Source organism: Saimiri boliviensis, chromosome 5 (genome assembly GCF_048565385.1).
Source record: "Saimiri boliviensis isolate mSaiBol1 chromosome 5, mSaiBol1.pri, whole genome shotgun sequence".
In the NCBI taxonomy this organism is placed as follows: Eukaryota; Metazoa; Chordata; class Mammalia; order Primates; family Cebidae; genus Saimiri; species Saimiri boliviensis.
In genome coordinates, this window is record NC_133453.1 from 105,931,604 (window position 1) to 105,951,829 (window position 20,226).

At 42.0% G+C, this 20,226-nt stretch overlaps 1 pseudogene; it reads right to left on the reverse strand.

Moving 5' to 3' along the window:
• Positions 1-18,001: 18,001 nt before the first annotated feature.
• LOC101049588 (regulator of chromosome condensation pseudogene) lies at positions 18,002-19,256 on the reverse strand (annotated as a pseudogene).
• Between the last annotated feature and the right edge of the window lie 970 nt (positions 19,257-20,226).

A 20,226-nucleotide genomic window follows, 5' to 3' on the forward strand; every position in this document is an offset into this window, starting at 1 on the left:
AAATGGCAAAGCCTTCCCCCACCCACCTGAGGATGGAAGAGTAAGTTGCACTTACTTGCTGAAGATAACTTAAGGTTTTATAATTGCCTAGTGGTGATGATGTGTTGAATTCAAGTAGTTGAAACAAGTAACTTCTGATGCAGGTACTTATGTCAGCAATTGGCTTATTCATTGACACCAATGTTTTGGCCTTGTTTGGTGAATCGATCATTGAATTGATCTTCCTTGCTATTCAGACTGCCTCTGATCCCTCTGAGAGCCAGAACCATCTCATTTGACATTGGTCAGAAAGGTCCCTGATCTTTAAATACATCAGTTCAAGCACAGAGTCAGAAGATGAGTTGGGGAGATGAAAGATGGCTCACTTTAGGAGGCTGAAGTGGGTAGACAGCTTAAGCTCAAGAGTTCGAGACCAGCCTGGGCAATATGGAGAAACCCCATCTCTATGAAAAACTACAAAAGATTAACCAGACTTTGTGATGCATGCCTGGAGTCCCAGCTACCCAGGAGGCTGAGGTGGAAGGGTCACTTGAGCCCGGAAGGTCAAGGCATCAGTGAGCTGTGGTTGTACCACCGCACTACAGCCTGGGCAACAGAGTGTGACCTTGTGTCAGAAAAAAAAAAAGAAGACTAACAAAACAAAAAAGAATTCAAATAGGCCCCTCCCAGGATTAACCATTTGTCTACAAAAGTAAGGAGACATCTGCATCTCGGCAGAACTTGATGAAGGTAGGAAATTATCACATCACATTCTGTTACAGTTTGTGGGCTACTTCTAAAAAAACTTAATGCAACACTGTCACAAGAAAAGATAATGTGCTACCAGTGCTATTGTATGAGTGAGAGAAGGGAACAATTAATGTGTTACAGCCTCTTCTCACCAGCATCTAAGGACATGAAACCTATGCAGCATACCCTCCCCTCTCCCATCCACATGGAATCAGTCATTCAGCATGTCCTTATCGACTAAACAAATTATCCATATACATTGTGGTTATGTTAGAAAGTGTGGATAAGAAAAGATACTTTACTGATCTCATAACTCATATAATATCAAGTGTCTTGCAAGTTCAAGGGTTCTTGTTCTAGTTATAATTGCTGCATAACAAATCACCCCAATCTCAGTGGCATATGATTGTATTCAAATAATGACATTTGTATTTGCAGATTTTATGGGTCAGGAATTTAGTTTGGACACAGGGCAGACTGCTTATATGTCTGCTATGGCCACATCTGGGGCATTTGCTTGGAAGACTCAAAGATTAGGTGTGACAGCAGCTTGGAGCAGGAATCATCTGCATGCATCTTCATTTATATGCCTGGTGGTTGATGCTGATTATTGGCTGGGATTTCAGATGGATTACTGGCCAAATTGCCTCTGCACAGCCTCTGCACAGCCTCTGCACATGGGTTATTCTGTCCTCCTCGCAGTATGTATAGCAGCTGGGTTATAAGAAAAAATGTCCTAAGTAGGAAAGGCAGAGGTGTAAGGTGTTATTATCATCTAGCCTTGGAGGGCACATGACATTACTTCCATTATACTCTATGGGTCACGATAGGCACAAAATTCTGCCCAGCTTGACACAATAGGCTTTTCTTTGGAGGCTCAGAATAAAAAAGCCAAACAGCCTCTGCCTGTTTATCTCTTATTCTTTTGCAGGACTTTTGTGTTACATATAAAGAAAAATGTAGACATATTGTCCTGTTTCCCAGCTACTGAAGTCAATGGTGAAGAAGAGGCATTTATATCTCTCTATAGCAGTATCAAGAAGAGAGGTACCCCTGACTAAGTACGTGAGGCATTATTACTCTTTCCAGACTCTGATTTGTGAGTTAGCAGATAGAACATCAGGCAGAAGTGCCTTTCTTGGTGTTATCTTCAAAGCAACGAGTCTGAGAACTCAAACCGTGTTCCAACTTGGGAGCTAGTTGGTCTCCCAGCTGTGGGGATATTTGGAGAACTAGCTTGTGAAGAAGGTCAAGGAAGCAGAGAGGACAGCTCTTAGGCTTCACTTCACTGAAGATACATCACTCAGACAAGATGCCCAGAAAGTTCAGTGTTAACAAAGGTCTAGAGTCTTGTAAATTACTTCCTATGGAAGTTTATTGTGAACAGCAATAACAAAGCAGCCTCAATTCGCTAATCCTATGGAGGGTTAAAGAATACCTATTAAATTATTGAACATACTCAGTGAATAAAGTTGAATCCAGCAAAACAAAATAAAACAAAAAAACAAAAAACACCGATTACCATCTGGAGCTTAACAGAGATGAAATCTTAGGATATAACTACAGTATAGGTGCTTAGCATGACCAGGAAGATGACTACAATGGTTATACCCAGGTTTAGGTGAAAACTACATGTAAGATACTGTGAGGTCCTTGGGTTGTTAGATGAGTAGGATATTGGTCACCCTGGAAGAAAATCTGGATCAATTAAATGTCAGATGAATTAGATGCACTAAAAATAAAAAGAGAAGCAAGAAAGTAGTCCTATTAATAATCAGCCCATCCTTGCTTAGCACAGTTCCTGTATTGCACAGATTTCAGTTACCACCGTTTAGTTCAATGACGTCAGTCCTCCAACAACACAGTTCTGATATCAGTCGCTGTGGTATACTGCCTGTGAATAATTGCATAAAGGAGAAACCTCACTGCTAGACCTTCAACCCATAAATTGCTACATGTATACCAGAGGCGCATTATAATCAGTGACCAATTATGTCACTTCTTTTCATGTCTGTTGGTGATTGGCCACCACACATCTTTTATTCAGTTGACACACTGGCAGGTAACCATGTAGTTGTGCTTTTTCCTTTTCTTTCAGTGATAAACCTGCATAACATTTTCAAAAATGGCTAATCAAAGAGAAAACTGGCCAACAGTGAAGTGTCACAAGGATGAAGGTATGACAAAGAAACAAAAATAGAGAACTCTGAAGGCTCGTAAATTTTATGCATCAACTTGTCTGCGCTAAGGGATGTCCAGACAGCTGGTACAACACTATTTCTGGTGTCTTTGTGAGGATGTTCGCAGAAGACATTAGCATGTAAATGAGCAGACTGAGTAAAGATCAGAGCACCCTCACCAGTGTGGGCAGGCACCATCTGATAGAACAAGAAGGTGGAGGAAGGGCAAATTTACACTGTTTGTCTGTTTGAGCTGGGACATCCATCTTCTCCTGCACTTGCACATTGGCACTGTGGTTCTCTGGCCTTTGGACATGGACTTTGGTCTGAATTATTCCACTGATTCTCTTGGTTCTCCAGAATGCAGGTGGTGGAATTATCAGCCTCTGTAATTGTGTAAGCCACTTTCCATAATAAAATAAATCTTCACATATACATATATAAATCTTTATATATATAATTCTTCATATATATAATAAAATAAATTTGTGTGTGTGTGTGTGTGTGTATGTGTGTGTGTGTGTGTACTGTTTCTCTGGAGAACACTGACTAACACACTCTGAAAGCGAAATTCAAATTGAGTGTAAATGGAGTTATGGAAGAAACAGCTATCAGAGGGAATATTGCCACTGTTTGAGACATTCCAGAGGAACTTAGGGAAGGCAGCCTTAACAACATACATGAAGAAAATGTATTGTTTATTTAGTTTAGGATAAAGATGTCCCAGGAGAGTGACACTGGCAATGAAACAAAACAAACAAAACTCACATTAAAGGAATTCTCAGAGGTATTTCATGACATTGAAAGCACAAAGAATAAATAGTCGGAAGCTGATTCAAACTTAGAAAGGAGAACGACCATTTGCCAAGGTATAGCTCACTCCATACTGTAAGTACTACAATGAGAAGAGGAGGGCCAGCATCATTCAAACTATATTCCATTAAGATTGTTATAAAGAGATATTGATCACGTTTCTGATGTTTGAAATTACAGTATACTAAATATTAGTTTCACTATTTAAAAAAAAAGTCCGTGTACATTTATAACCTACAATAAAACAGTTTTTAATGTTTTGAGAAAATATTTTTAAAAGTCGCAGAACAGTTGGAACTTTCCCCTCTGACGCACAAGATTGCGTTCCATCTTCTGTTTCACAGAGGTGAGTCGGTGACTGATTCCCTGACCAGCCACACAGAGCATAGAGTTATCACCTACCTGAACTGGCAAGGTCTTCCATGACTTATGTGGCCTCATCCTTGGATGAGGATTGCCACCGACCCAATCCCCCGCCAAAAGCCTGAGATCAGTGTTCCATGCTAGCTACGAGAAAACAGAGGCAATGACTATTTTATTCCATCAGTGTTTGAAAAGAGTCTGCAACTTCTATGCGGGTATCCCAATGCATCTAGGAATGCAGGGATGGATAGAAAGTCCTTCGATCACAACGGAATACCTGTTTTGCTCTTTAAAGGAGAGAGGACAGGCTGACGAATGCTATGGGTGCTTAGACTCACATCTTGTCCATGAGGTTGGGATTATTCTCTAATTCTAAAGGAATAGTTTTGGTGACCGTTTTGCCATTGGTGTCATCTCTCAGGAAACTGACAATAAACTACAATATTTTAAACTTGTACTATATCCAGGAGATATGTAAATATATAAAATGTTTTGTTATTTAAATTTCACAAGTACACAATGTATTATTTTCATTACACAAATACAATAAATGAGACAATAATTTTCTCAAAGACACCCAATTAAGCTGCCAGACTGCAGAGAGTTTCAGGTGATAAGATTTAGATTCCTTCTCTTTAGTTCATCATCTTCCAAAGATGACACTTTAAGCATTGTCCAGCTGGTTACTGATCATACTGTTCTCTAAGCCCTTCCCCACGGGATTTGAAAAATCTGCTTCTAAGCATGTCTGAAACTTTTTTAACTTTTCAATGTTTTTAGAGATGGGGGTCTCACTATTTGCCCAGGCTGTACTGTCATGGCTATTCACAGGAGTAATCACAGCACACTATAGCCTCAAACTCCTCACCTCAAGAGATCCTCCCACCTCAGCCTCCCGAGTACAGGCCGCAGGCATGTGCCACCGTGTGCAGCCATAACCTGAGTTTTTCACCTACAATAACCAAAGCTCTTACCTTCTCAGTGAGCCACCAGGCCCGGCGGTGTCTTTGTTTTAAATAGTAATAACATATAAACTTAGAATAAATATGCTGTTCTTTTAAGAATTTATGGCCAGGCACAGTGGCTCATGCTTGTGAACGCAGTACTTTGGGAAGCTGAGGTAGGTGGATCATGAGGCCAGGAGTTCGAGACTATCCTGGCCAACATGGTGAAACACTGTCTCTACCAAAAATAAAAAAAAAATTAGCCAGGTGTGGTGGTGTGCACCTGTAGTCTCAGCTACCCGGGAGGCTGAGGCAGGAGAATAGCTTGAACCTGGGAGGCAGAGGTTGCAGTAAGCTGAGATTGCACTACTGCACTCCAGCCTGGGTGACAGAGCAAGACTCCCTCTCAAAAAAAAAAAAAAAAGAAAAGAAAAAAAGAAAAGAAAAAAAGAAAAGAATTTACATTTGTATATGAATACAAAGACTGAAAAATGTATTAGAAACATTTATTATGTAAGAGATTCATTATGAAAGGGTTCAAAGATGGAATTCATCAAAGGGTTTGTATATTTCGAGAAGGAAGTATGACATTATCTAAATACATATTGCTGGGTTAAATATTATTTCCACCATGAGAGAAAAATCTATTGTCTTTTGTCCTAGTGTAAAACTCAGGACTTGGCTTCTGCAGCTGCCCTTGGCTCTGAAATATTCAACTTGTCCCCTTTAGAGTTCCAAACACACACCCTACCTCACACCCCATGCAGAGTTACTCTGGACCCACACAGCTGAGCTCTACATGGTGTTGTTAATTGAATCCAACAGTCATAGGATTTCATTCCCACATCTTGTTCTGAAAGCTGACATTTATGATTCCAATAAAGATTTCAACAGAAAGATGAGAGTAAATAGCTCAGAGGAACTTTTTTTTTTTTTTTGAGACCAAGTCTCACTCTGTCACATAGGCTGGGGGGCAGTGGTATGGTCTCGGCTCACTGAAACCTCCACCTCCTGAGTTCAGGTGATTCTCCTGCCTCAGTCTCTTGAGTAACTGGGACTACAGATGCATGCCACCACATCTGGCTAATTTTTATATTTTTAGTAGAGACAGGGCTTCATCATGTTGGCCAGGCTGCTCTCAAACTCCTGACCCCATGATTTGCCCACCTCAGCCTCCCAAAGTGTTGGGGTTACAGGTATAAGCCATCGTACCCAGCTCTTCATAACAATATATTATCTGTGAAATTCCCTTTCAGAACAGTGGCCTTGATTTGACATTTTTAAAAAGTCAGACAAATCTACTAAGACATAATAAATAGGGAGTGGCTTTGACACTCTGTAAACAGTTATCAAGGACCTCAACTTCTAATATTCACCTTTTTTGTTTTTTGCTGTTTTTTTTTTTTTTTTTTTTTTTTTTTTTTTAGGCAGAGTCTCACTCTGTCACCAGGCTGGAGTGCAGTGGTGGATCTTGGCTCACTACAACCTCTGCCTCCTCGGTTCATGTGATTCTCCCGCCTCAGTCTCCCGATTAGCTGGGACTACAAGTGCGCACCACCACACCCAGCTAATTTTTGTATTTTTAGTAGAGATGGGGTTTCACCATGTTGGTCAGGATAGTCTCCATCTCTTGACCTTGTGATCTGCCCACCTTATCCTCCCAAAGCGCTGGGATTACAGGCAATGAGCCACCATGCCCGGCCTAACGTTTACTTTCAATCATTTTAACAAGCAAGCAAACTTTACAAGATTAGTGAGGTTCTGGTGTAAGAGATGTTTTCATCGTCCCTGACTGACACTCACCAGGCTTCCCACTAAAATGTGGCAGGGATAAAAGTACACCTCACCACTACAGAGCCCAGAATGGTAGCTCCCCTAGTTTCAGAATTTGAGAACAGTGTCCACCACTTTGCCTATCAAACTCTCAGACTGAATGAAGAAACACAGTTGGTGGTCTTATACTCGACCAAGCATAGAAAGTTAACACCAAGACAAAAGTATGCCAAATTACAGGGTCTTTATTGCCAGTGGCCATGGAGGACTCGCGTCTCTCCAACCCGTGGCATCAAAAGGAGGGTGCCAAGACGTTTTATACCCAAAAAACCACCTTGGGAGTGGGGGTGAGGAGCGGGGATGGGGATGAAAGGCTTCAGACATTCCAAGGGCTAGTGGATTCTGTAAATCACCTCCTGGGCAGAGAGGAGGCTGGGAGTCTCTGAACATTCCAAGGGCTAGGAGACTTGTTGTCACTTTGATTGTTACCTAAGTGGTTTACAGAAGTCAAGATAAGCATTAGTTTACATCCTCTGGGTAGTGGTGGAAATAACAGATCTTAGTTACCTATTACAAGTAGCAGGGGCCAGGATGGAATTAGCTTGGGCTGCTTATTCTGGTTGTTACCAGTAAGCAAAGGCTAGCAATTCTGGCAGTTACTGATAAGAAAAGGTAAGCAGCTTTACATAGTGGGAATTTTGCAGAGCAAACTAGCAGTTTTATTTACGGAAGCCAAGGCCAGCAGTTATTGTGAGGAGAATGGGGCGGTCATTACAACTTATTTTAAAAACAGCTTTGTCTTATATAAAATAGTGTTGTTCAGGCTCTAACTCTAGGCCAGCTATAGCACAGTGGCTCAGACCTAGAGATGGAGTAAATCTGTTGGTCTGAATAAAAAGTCAAAAACATATTGTACATTTGTGGGGAGCCAGCCCCAACCCTGTACGTGGGTGCCCTGAGTACCGGTGATGATGAGAAAATGAGAAATAAAGTCAAAGACAAGAGTAGAATTCCACAGTATGTGTCCAGGGATCAATGCATGCTTGCTCACCAGACCTTGTTGGCCCTGAGCTCTGGGGTCCACACATTTTTATTAAGGGCATTACCTTGTTAATCTTGTGGGCTGTGGGGAGGGGAGATGAGAAGGGTAAACAAAAAAATTTGTGGGGTAAGATGAGGGGAAGGAGCCTGTGTCTGCAGCATTCAACAGTAAATGTGGTTCTTCTAAGAAATGCTAACTTAGGACACTGAGTTTTACCACCCATTAATATTAAGGTGAATCTGCATAGAGGCACAGTGGATAAGGCACCACCAGGTCTAACCACACACAATGCATCAAGGGGCTTTTATCTCTGGAAGATATCAGACACAGAGCAATCAGAGTTACTCCCTATTCCAAGAACATAGGCAGAGCCTGTGGCATTTCGGTTATCTCTGCCCTGCAAGACTTTCCTGTCTTGCACACTCCCATCTGCAAAGACCCTACCAAGTCTTGTGAGCAGAGATTGCATTCCTTCCCAGAGTTCTTGCACAAGTCCTCCTTATGACACCCTCTTGCAGACCCTATGTTGGGAAGAGATCATGGGACCGAAGCAGTCTGTTCTGCTTTGCACCCACACCGCAGCCTTCCGTGGTTTACAGCGTTCTCAGGTGCTCTTCACTATAGGCCTCCTACTACTGCTCAATTTCCTTTTTTACAGAAATTTTAATTTTACTGCACCATACTTTGGAGTTTTCTCTTTTTTTTTCTTTTTTTTTAATTGCATTTTAGGTTTGGGGGTACATGTGAAGAACATGCAAGATTGTTGCATAGGTACACACATGGCAGTGTGGTTTGCTGCCTTCCTTCCCCTCACCAGTATCTGTCATTTCTCCCCATGCTATCTCTTCCCACATCCCCACCCCCCATCCCTCCCCCATTTCCCCCAATGCACCCCAGTATATAGTGCTCCCCTCCCTGTGTCCATGTGTTCTCGTTGTTCAACACCCACCTATGAGTGAGAACATGCAGTGTTTGATTTTCTGCTCTTGTGTCAGTTTGCTGAGAATGATGGTTTCCAGGTTCATCCATGTCCCTACAAAGGACGTGAATTCATCGTTTTTGATGGCTGCATAATATTCCATGGTGTATATGTACCACATATTCCCTATCCAGTCTATCATCAATGGGCATTTGGGTTGGTTCCAGGTCTTTGTTATTGTAAACAGTGCTGCAGTGAACATTCGTGTGCATGTGTCCTTATAGTAGAATGATTTATAATCCTTTGGATATATACCCAGTAATGGGATTGCTGGGTCAAATGGGATTTCTATTTTTAGGTCATTGAGGAATCGCCACACTGTCTTCCACAATGGTTGAATTAATTTACACTCCCACCAACAGTGTAAAAGTGTTCCTATTTCTCCACATCCTCTCCAGCATCTGTTTCCAGATTTTTTAATGATCACCATTCTAACTGGTGTGAGATGGTATCTCAATGTGGTTTTGATTTGCATTTCTCTGATGACCAGTGATGATGAGCATTTTTTCATATGTTTGTTGGCCTCCTGTATGTCTTCTTTTGTAAAGTGTCTGTTCATATACTTCGCCCATTTTTGAATGGGCTTGTTTTTTTCTTGTAGATCTGTTTTAGTTCTTTGTAAATTTTGGATATCAGCCCCTTGTCAGATGGGTAGACTGCAAAAATTTTTTCCCATTCTGTTGGTTGCCGATTTGGAGTTTTCTTAGTTCAATATTTGATCTGTGGCACAAATCTCAGTGTATAAAAAGCAAAGCAAGCTAGTAATCATTTAACTAGAAAGAACACAGGTCTGTTCCTGGTCATCTTGGCCCACATTTCTGCAGAAAACTGGACTTCTCTTCATCTATTGCAAGCATTGTTTTTACCAGCAAACAGAATGAGGTCTTCTATCTCTTTCTGATTCCCTACTCACCTCCCCCAAATCCTGTCTCTCTCTCATACATTATATGTCCTATTTTTCACCCCTCTGTAACAGTCTAAAAATGATAACTGTAGAAGTAAAATATGCCTATTTGGGAACAACTGGAAAATCAGAAAACTACAAAGAAGAAATAATCACCAGAGACACCTGATGTTCCTATTTCAGCCACTTCAGTGCTCAGGCTGTTCACAGCCCTTGCACTGCCTGTCAGTTCTCCTTGCTTGCCCCCTTCCTCCTTCTCTGCTTCTCACTCTCAGCTGAAGACTTCAATTCTGATACAGAAGGAATCAGAATGGATGATTCTCCACAATGCAGCAGGCACAGGCATCTGTCTCCATGCGCTTGGCTTTCCTGGCTCCCAGGCCCAACCCCACACTGTGCACTGGATCCTGTTTCCCACTCCTTCTGAAGGACTTTGTTCCAGAAATGATTTCTATTCCTGCCTCATTATTTTTCTTCTTTGTTAATAAGTCATTGGCAAGAAAAATGATGCACCATAACATCTTGAATTGAAACTTCTAAAAACTCCACATTTTTCTGATTCCTCAACATCTCCACAAACAGGCTGTGGGCACCTTTCCCAGATGATCAGTTACACCAATGTGACAAGGCTGGGCCCTGTCACAAGTGCCCCTTCTTGCTCTCTCCTGACCGTGGCCTTGTGACATTTAAGCACACCCATGATATCCCCTCTTGCTTTGCTAGTAAACTCCACCCTGCCCACAAGTCCTTACTTACCCTTGGCTCCCCACCTGCTTGGCTGAGCCTGCTTTCTTGGTGCTCGGCCCAGGTAACCCCACAAGGTATGTCATGCCTCCCTCTTTTGGACCTGTGAATACAGTAAATCCTTTATTCATATGCTTCCCCAGTATAATCTCCGCAGCCTATTGGAATGTTCCTTAAGGACTCCACAAAGGGTGCTCACTCCCTCATTTGTAACATACCTCCACCTTAAAAAAAAAAAAAACTTCTCGATCCTATGTATTTCTCAGCTCCTACCCAATTTTAAGCTTCCCATTTCCAAGAAAAGTTCTTGCAAGAGTTGTTCACATTCAGCACTTTTTCTTCTTTCTTCAATCCACTCCAACATGGGCAACAAGCACACCCAAGTTGCTAAATGACTCATGGTCAGTCCTGAGGGCATTTGACCTTGCAGCATCCTTTTGAGTCTATGGGTCATGCTGTCCATTGTCACTCATTTTGCTCCCTTGGCTTTTATGACACCTCCTCATACTTGCTTGGTTTTTAGTCTACTTCATTGGCTCTTCCTCTGCATCCTTGTATTCCCAACTAGAACCTGTTAAATAATTTGCAGGGTGTGGTGCAGAATGAAAATGCAGGGCCCTTGTTTAAAAATTATTAAGCATTTCAAGGCAGTGAGAACAGAGCATTCAATGAAGCATGGAGCCCTTCTAAACAAGAGGTCTTGCGTGATTGCAAAGATCCTGTGCCCATGAAGCCCTGTTCCCATCCTCAGAATCCAGCAAAGCACCTGCCCAGTGCTTATCTAGAAATGATCTCATCCAAGCCAATTGGCTTTAGATGCCACATTCAGCAACAAACCTCACATCTTATCTTCAACACAAATCCCTCCTTTTTACTTCCGATTCAAATAACCAGCTGTCTATTCTCCATGTGCACTGAATATGTTAAATGCACTCAAACTTAATATGTCCAAAATGGAACTTTCATTTCCTACCCAAATTCTTCCCACAGTTTTCCCCAGGTCAGTCAATACCAACTCCATTTTTCCAGTTGTTCAGGCCAAAACCATTATGGCTGTCCTGAACTCAACACATTTCTCTCACATTCCGTATTCAATCCACCAAACCCTGCAAGCTCCACCTCCAAAATATTTCCTAAATCTGACCAGTCAAGACATTCACCACTTGCAACCCCAGTACAAGTTTCTGTCCTTAGCACCTGGTCTCCTATTGTCATAGGTCTCTTGGTTTTCACTTCTGCCCTTGACAGTGTGTTTGCCACACAGCCGTCAGTCATCTTTTAAAAATGTTAAGTCATAGTTTCAAATCACAAAGTTGAAAGCTTTGAATGGCTTCCAACCTCACTCATAATTTTTGGTTAAGTCTCCAAAATACGGCCTAAAAAACTCTGTGTAGCCAGCTTCTGGCTAACTCTCCACCCTCAGCTCCTCTCACTGCTCCCTCAGTTACTTCATCAGCCACACTGGCTTTCTTGCTGCTTCTCAAACTTTCCTTTGCATGTGATTTTCTCCATCTGGAACACTCTTCGGTCAGATATTTGAACGACTCAGTTTCTCAATTCAGGCTTCAATTTACTTGGTACCTCCTCAGAAAGCCTTCTGTACTAAACATAAATCTCAGCTTCCCTTGACTGTTTCTTTTATTCAAAACATGGCACCCACCTCCTGAACATGGACCATGCCATGCCACTGTCATTTTTGTTGAGTCCTCAGAAGTGTCAGGAATCTGCAAAAGTCCCATTAGTTTCAAGTCTTCACTCACTTCTGAATTTAGGTGAAATATCACATAACAGGGTATGGGATCTGCCTTCCGGGCCCGCTGCCTAAGAGCCCAATAATATATGCCTAAAGAACAGGCATTAGCTCTTCATGAGCAACAAAAAACAGGGATCTGGAAGAGCCAAGCAGCAAAGGGCAGGGAATAGATCTAGATAGGTGATGAAGAATAACCAGTACAACCTCTGTCCTCTTACTGTTTGTTTTATTGCAGACTGATGTTTTATTCTATGTCTATGTATACGCACAAATGCATTTATGTGCAACTTGATGGCAAAGATCCCATCTTGTATGTTCACTGCCATATCACCAGCTCCTAGAGCAGTGACTGTTACATAGTAGGTATTCAACAAATATTCTTTTGAGAGAACGAATGAAGATGTAATACTATTAAATAATTCACAATTTCTCATCTTGTTCTTTTCACTCAACACAATCACTTTGAGTTGTTTTTTGGTGTGGTAAAAGTATTCTGAAAGAAAGTATGATTTCTTTGAGGAATCTAGTCTAAATACACAAGAAAATAAAGGGACTACTGAACTAAATTATTTCAGCAAGACATTTAGAGAGTATTAGTGATTTGATAATAAATAAAGCTATCATGTGATTTAAGTGTTAAAAGAAAAAAGATGATGCTTTTCCTATTTGTAGTTCAAAAAAAAGTTCTCATCAATCACATTATGAGTTAAACCCAAGGATGATCAGCCATGCCTAGAACTATCAGAGAAAGAATTCGACAAGTAGTCAGTAAAGAAGGGTCAGAAATTCAGAGTAATCACATAAGCAAAGAAATGAACTGATCTAGAAGACAGACCCATCATGGGGAGGGAAATCTCAAGGGATGAAGACTGGACCTACCGCCCTGTTACCTGGAAAATAGGTAAGGCCACAGGGTGGGGAAAGAAAAGACTTGATATTTTTCAGAGAACAAAAAGTCTGTCTCCGTTATGCAAATCAAGTAATGAACAGTAGTTTGAGAGATGCTAATGGGATTTTTAAAATTGCTTTCCTTTGTCAATTACAAATTGCTCATTCCTGAAAATGAAACTAAAATGAGCCACTGAGTAAATTACGTCCAAAACAAGCTGGTGAAAAATGTGTAAACCTGTGAGTAATATTAAATCCTTACTTGTTTTACAGGAATTTAGACTCCAGGCACACACAATGCTTTATATCTGTAATGACTGTATATTTTTTTAACTTATTATGTAAAATTATATATGTTATACTCCAGGCACAGTGGCTCAGACTTGTAGTCCCAGTACTTTAGGAGGTCAGGGCAGGAGAATGGCTTAAGGCTAAGAGTTTGAGGTCAGCCTAGGCAATGTAGCAAGACCCCATCCCTACAAAAAAATAAATAAATTAGCCAGGAGTGGTGGTATGCACCTGTAGTCCCAACTACTTGGGAGGCTGAGATGGGAGGATCCCTTGAGCCCAGGACTTCAAGGCTGCAGTGAGCTATAATCACACCTTTGTACTCTAGCCTAGGTACCAGAAGAAGATCCTGTCTGTTTTAAGAAAAAGTATTATTGAAAATTTAGAACATAGCAATAAACAAAAGAAGAAAATATCAGTCAAAACAAAAACAGCCACTGTAAATGTTTTCATTTCTAATATTCCAGCTTTCTACTAAATACATGATTATGAAAAATTGTACTCATTACTGTTTAATATCCTGTTTTGTTGATGAAATAATTTTTCATGACTATTTAGCAATATAGTATTGTCTCATTTAAGCCAATATCATAATAACATAAATAACACATTATTAAAAATTAAACCATCTTTGCAGTTTAAAAGCTTAAAAACAAAATTCAACTTGGTCATGCATGTTAGCAGTTTAGGTTGAGGCTGGATTGATTTGCTAATATTTAACTCATAACATAATTGTAGGTTTTCTATTATGGAATGTTTGTCAGCTTTTGATTTCAAAACTATACTAATTTATAAAATAAATTAGGATATTATGCACAAATTAGGATCGTTCCTATGCTTTAAAACAATGTGTTTTAAATTATCTGTGGTGAAATCCTTTTTTGCAGTTTCCCATCCATCATGTACTGCTATTTAGGTCAAAACAAAACAAAAATAAATAAGTAGAAAAATAAAGTAAGAAGCCAAAAGCAATCAAAATAGAAGTTTAATTTCTTTATGATTAGATTCAATAGGCACAAAATTACTCTACCAAATTGCTGTAAAAGTCTCTAAATGCTGACTCTCCTTGCCATATTTTTCATGAACTTGTAAGAAATAGTTCATGCCCACTGGCAGCCTACAGACCACACTCTGAATAGCCCTGCTTGAAAGAAGAGGTTTGGCCGGGCACGGTGGCTCACGACTGTAATCCTAGCACTTTGGGAGGCCGAGGCAGGTGGATCACGAGGTCAAGAGATCAAGACCATCCTGTCAACATGGTGAAACACTGTCTCTACTAAAAATACAAAAAATTAGCTGGGCATGGTGGCACGTGCCTGTAATCCCAGCTACTCAGGAGGCTGAAGCAGGAGAATTGCCTGAACCCAGGAGGCGGAGGTTGCAGTGAGCCGAGATCACGCCATTGCACTCCAGCCTGGGTAACAAGAGTGAAACTCTGTCTCAGAAAAAAAAAAGAAAGAAAGAAAGAAGAGGCTTAACGTATATATATAATATACATACATATATATATATATACACATATATATACACACATATATATTTTGAGACAGAACCTCGCTCTGTCACCCAGGCTGGAGTGCAGTGGCACGATCTCAGCTGACTACAACCTCTACCTCCAGGGTTCAAGAAATTCTCCTGCCTCAGCCTCCTGAGTAGCTGGGGTTACAGGTGCATGCCACCATGCCTGACTAATTTTTGTGTTTTTAGTAGAGACAGGGTTTCACCATGTTGGTCAGGCTGGTCTCAAACTCCTGACCTCATGATCCGCCTGTCCTGGGCTCCCAAAGTGCTGGGATTAAAGGCATGAGCCACTGTGCCTGGCCCCGAGGCTTAATATTCTTAATGATGCACATGTACCAGCAAAAAATGCTGTTAACATATTACCACAATATATGAATTTTCATTTATTTACAAATCATATGTCTAATTAAATTTATTCTAATAATATTCTGGATGCTTAGATTTTAAGTGCTCAGCATCCTGAAGATCTCATCCTTTTATTAGTTAATTCACAGGTACAATAGCCAATTAAGGTTTGCTATTGCTGATACTGTGTATGGATCTCTATTTTCCAGTAACATTTCTGATCATTTAAAATTACTGAGTCAATGTTTTTCAAATCTGATTAGATCATTCTTGTGTTTGACTCATAATGTGATTGATGAAACCTTTTCCTTTAACTACAAATAGGAAAAAGCGTCATCTAATAATTCTTTCTCTTCACTCTGTGGCTTCTCTTCAGGAATATAATTATGCCACTTGACCATTTGTGAGGATTCCTTTAATGACAATTATATGGTATAACCCACATAGTTGGAAATTGCCATGCAGTGTATAAGAGCAACCACACTGGTGCGGGGACTAGGTGGCACCCATTCTTTCTTTTGAGAATATCTGTTGGACCATGCATGTGAATTGGCCATCTAACATAAGAACTCAAGTGGGCAAGGTCAACCAGTTAAAAAATCACTCTAATAGAATGTGAAATTGAAATTTATTTTTTTATTTGGAAAAATAACTAAAGTTCTATTTCTTTAATCCATCCTAATGGATTTTTTGTGTGTGCAAACTTCATATTTAAAAAGACTATGGCTTTAGAACAGGTTTCTCTAAGGGCAGCATGGTTCCACAAGCATCTGTTTGTTTAAAATTCAGATTCCCAGATTCGATCCCGTAACTTCTATATCAAAGTCCCAAGGAGAAGATGGGGAGAGAGGAGAAAGGAAGTCTTATGGTTAATAAACTCCCCCAAGTGATTGTTGTGATATATAAATAGATCACATATACAACAGAGCAAGACTGTCTCAAATATACATATAATATTTAGCTCAAACCAAGGACAATGCAAACTGTTAGAGATATCTTTAAGGGGAATGTGAGAACAGAGGTTTAAAATTTATTTAGCTCAAACACAAAGAAAAACAAAGTGTGAATTTTTTGAAGTTCACATTAAATACGATAGTTTTGAAAACTGCTAGTTTATAAGAACCAAGAGTTTTGAAATAATTTTTGAAAATCAAAGTCAAAGATTTGAAAGATAAAGGTGTAAAATTAGCCTACAAATAAACAATTAAGATTGCAGTTTTCCAGGGAATCAATAGGATGATAGAGAACCTGACAAGAATGAGGTCAGGGTGACCTGCATGGCTCAAAGGGATCACACAGAGAAAAGCAGAAATCATACTTGGAAAGAACTCCATTTCTGCCCTAAAAGTGGCCATTAGGGCCAACCCAGGGGCAGTTGGCAGGTGATGGAGCCAAGCCATGCGGAAGGCTGTCCACCACTGTTCAGGAGAGTGCTGCTCACATCTTGACAGAACGGCTAGCATTGCCTTCATTGCCCCCCATGAAGGTCTTCCTCTGATCGCTGCTTACACCTCACTCCATGTCACTCATGTACATCCTCATGTTTCACTCAACACATCTCAACTCTACTGTAAATATTTTTCAATGACTGAGCACTTTTTGAGGACCCTAAAAGAAAGGGTACAACTGTGGACACCTGAAGGGACTGGGCAGTGCAAAAAGAACAAGCAGCTCAACTTGGGTGGTTTCAGAAAACCAAAAAACAGTTCAAAACTTCACTTTGAGCCAGGACAGTAGAAAGAGCCACAGCTGTTTCATTAGTATCAGCATTTTTATTAAACTCTAAATTTATTAAAAGTGTTAAAAGATTTCATTCTCCCCTACAAAATATTTTACAATTTTTAAAAATCAAACACTATGTTCTATTTTCTCAGCCACTGTACAAGTTACTGTTTCCATCTCAGGACTAGTCTCTGCCCCTCGAACATTCTATCCTTCCGTCAATCCCTCCTCTTTCAATATCACGGTAAGTTTGTTTATAAAACCCTCTACCCTCTCTCCCCACCCCATGCCCTGCTCTGCTCTGCCCAGCCTGGCTTCTCTTTTCTATTCCAGGCCCTTGGCGGCAGGTGAAGCCGAATGGATGGGTGGGACGTACACAGGCAGTGTCTGAGGGGCAAGAGTATGCTTTGTGCTTCTGGGAGAACCACTCTTTTCTTGGTCACTTTTTTTTGTCCTATGAACACCAGTTCCGAGCCAAATATTTGGCTTAGAGTTGCCACAGCCACACAACTCTGCTTTTTCTGCATATTCCTCTGGGCGTGAGTCCATGACAGATGGGTCTTATGACTACCATTTGTTTGCCTGTGGATTGTTAGGGACAGGAAAGGAGCACATGACTAGAATGGGGCTTGATGGAGTCCCAGCTGCTCAGAGAATAGGCACCAAAGCCCAGGGGAGGAGGTTTTGGTTTTCTAGTAGGCAAAGCAGGGCCAGCCAGGACTATGGAGGGTGGGGAAGAGGGGAGAAACATCCAACCCTATAGCTCTGGAGTGAGCCATGTTCCTTCTGAAAAACCCCCGTCCATCCTCCCACTTCTTTCTGTAGGTCCCAGGAGAATTGCAAAGAGGAGGAAGAAAAAGAGGAAAATGATTCTGTTCTGCTGATGGGAAAAGGCAGGAGCTGACACAGTGTTCAGGGCTGGGGAGAGGCCTGCTGTGATATGCAGCTGTCACTGTTTCCCTGTTCTGCAAGGGAGTTCATGCGGGCCAGAAGCCAGACCCTCAGAGGCTACATCAGCTCTGTTCCTCATCCTTGACTAATAAGACTGTATGCTGGCCCCCGCTGGACACAGGTAAGACCACACGGTTCTCCAGCTTTTTGCCTGTCATCTCCAGAGGGCTCCAGGTGTCTTCATCGTGCCCTGTGCCCAGCTGGTAGTTGGTGTCCATGCCACAGGCAAAACATGACTATCCTTGGTCACAGCATACCCCACAGAGGCACCACAAACCACTGAGGAGACAGCAGGCAGCCTGGAGATGAGGGTGGGTATGCTCTTCTCAGCACCCTCCCCGAGGACCAGCCACCCATATTCAGCCCTGTCCAGGCTGTATGCTTTTCCTTCTGAATCCATGCAGACTATATGGTGCTCGCCACCAGAAATATCCACCCAGGACTTGGTGGAATCCTTGAAGAATGTTAGGTTCTGGGGTATGAAGCAAGATTCTGTGCCTGGAGTTCCAAGCTGATGGTAGTTGGAGAGGCCAAAGCCATACACGTGGCCCTCTTGAGAGATGGCAAAGGTGAAATAGGCACCACAGAAGGCATCCTGGAATCTCATGTGGCCCCAGCTTCCCCTGGATTTCAGCATCACACACTTCGGGACCAGGAGTCGTTCAAGGCCTTGCCGGCCACCATAGTTGGCAAACAACTCAGGCACACAGCATAGCTGGCCCTGTTCCCCGCAGTCCAAGGTGAGTGTAGAGGTCACCATCAGCTGTCAGCATCATCAAGTGGTCATTTCCTGAGGCCACTTTCAACACAGGCACATCCAGCTGGACCTGTATGGGCACGAAGCTCTTCTTCATGGGCTCCAACAGTCCGATCACACCGTTATTGTCCCTGAAGGAGCCCCAGAGGAAGACACGGCCATCCTGGGTGAGGGCTGCTGTGTGACTGTCTCCTGCTGACACCTTCTCTTGCAGCTCCACTTTCCCAGGGACCATTTCCGAGCCCTCCACTGATGTGTCCCTTCCCAGGACACCCTCATCATTGCAGCCAAAGGAGTAGACCTGGTCACTTTTGCTTAGACACTCGGTACGCATGCCCCCAGCCTCAGCCTGCACAACATCCTCTGGAATGGATACCAGGGCCGGCTTCTTCCTTTCCATCACATTCTCACCCAGCCCCAGCTGGCCCACATTGCCCTGGCCCATTGTCAGCACCAAGCCTGGTTCTGTGCTGTGGGACCTGTGTGAGACCTTCACCTTCTTGTTTTTGGGGATGATCTTCTGGGGGTGACCTTCTTTTAGCTACGTGCTTGGGTGGCATCCTCCTTGTTGCACGTCGGCCCCCAGTATCAGCATTTTTAGCAGAACCTACTTCCCTCAGGCTACAATTTTTCATACTAGAAAAGTGCAATCACCCCTTAACTGATTTCCTTGAAACTGTTCTCTCTACCCTCATCTTTTCTGTACACTGCTTGCAACAATTACCCTCCAAAACATCAAATGTGGTCATGTTTCCTCTCCAGAAATTTGTATTGCTCTGTTGTTACATACAAGAGGAAGGCCAAACTCAGCAGCATTAATTGCACTGTCTTTCAAAACCCAGTCCCAGTCAATGTTGTAGCCTCATCCTATGCCTCTGCCAGTGTTTAAACTTAAATGTTAGCCATCCCAAACAGGGCAGAGCTTTGTTATACATTTGAATGTTTACCTACTAGTTCTTCCTCCTAGATTATTATGAACTTAGTTCTCTGCCCAAAAAGCTCCTTCCCATCCCAACCTCCTCTCATAACCCTATAAAAAAGTTACTTGCTTTTTTTTCCCTCCCATTTACTGAGGTGCTTTATTCAGACTCATCTAAAAGCATCCATAAGATTCTATTTTTTTTTTTTTTGAGATGGAGTTTTGCTCTTGTTACCCAGGCTGGAGTGCAATGGCACGATCTTGGCTCACTGCAACCTCCGCTTCCTGGGTTCAAGCAATTCTCCCACCTCAGCCTCCTGAGGAGCTGAGACTACAGGCATGCACCACCATGCCCAGCTAATTTTTGTATTTTTAGTAGAGACGGGGTTTCACCATGTTGACCAGGAGAGCCTTGATCACTTGACCTCCAACTGAAGCCCTCTGGCATGAGAGATTTGCAGTCAGCAGAGCAGTTTGAGCTCCACCCAGGATGATGGAGCTCAATGGGGGGAAGGGCATCTGCCGATGCTGAGGCAGTTCTAACCTTACCTGTGTAAACAAAAATGAAGTTTACACAGCATCTGGACTGAGCCCACAGCAGCTCAGCAGTG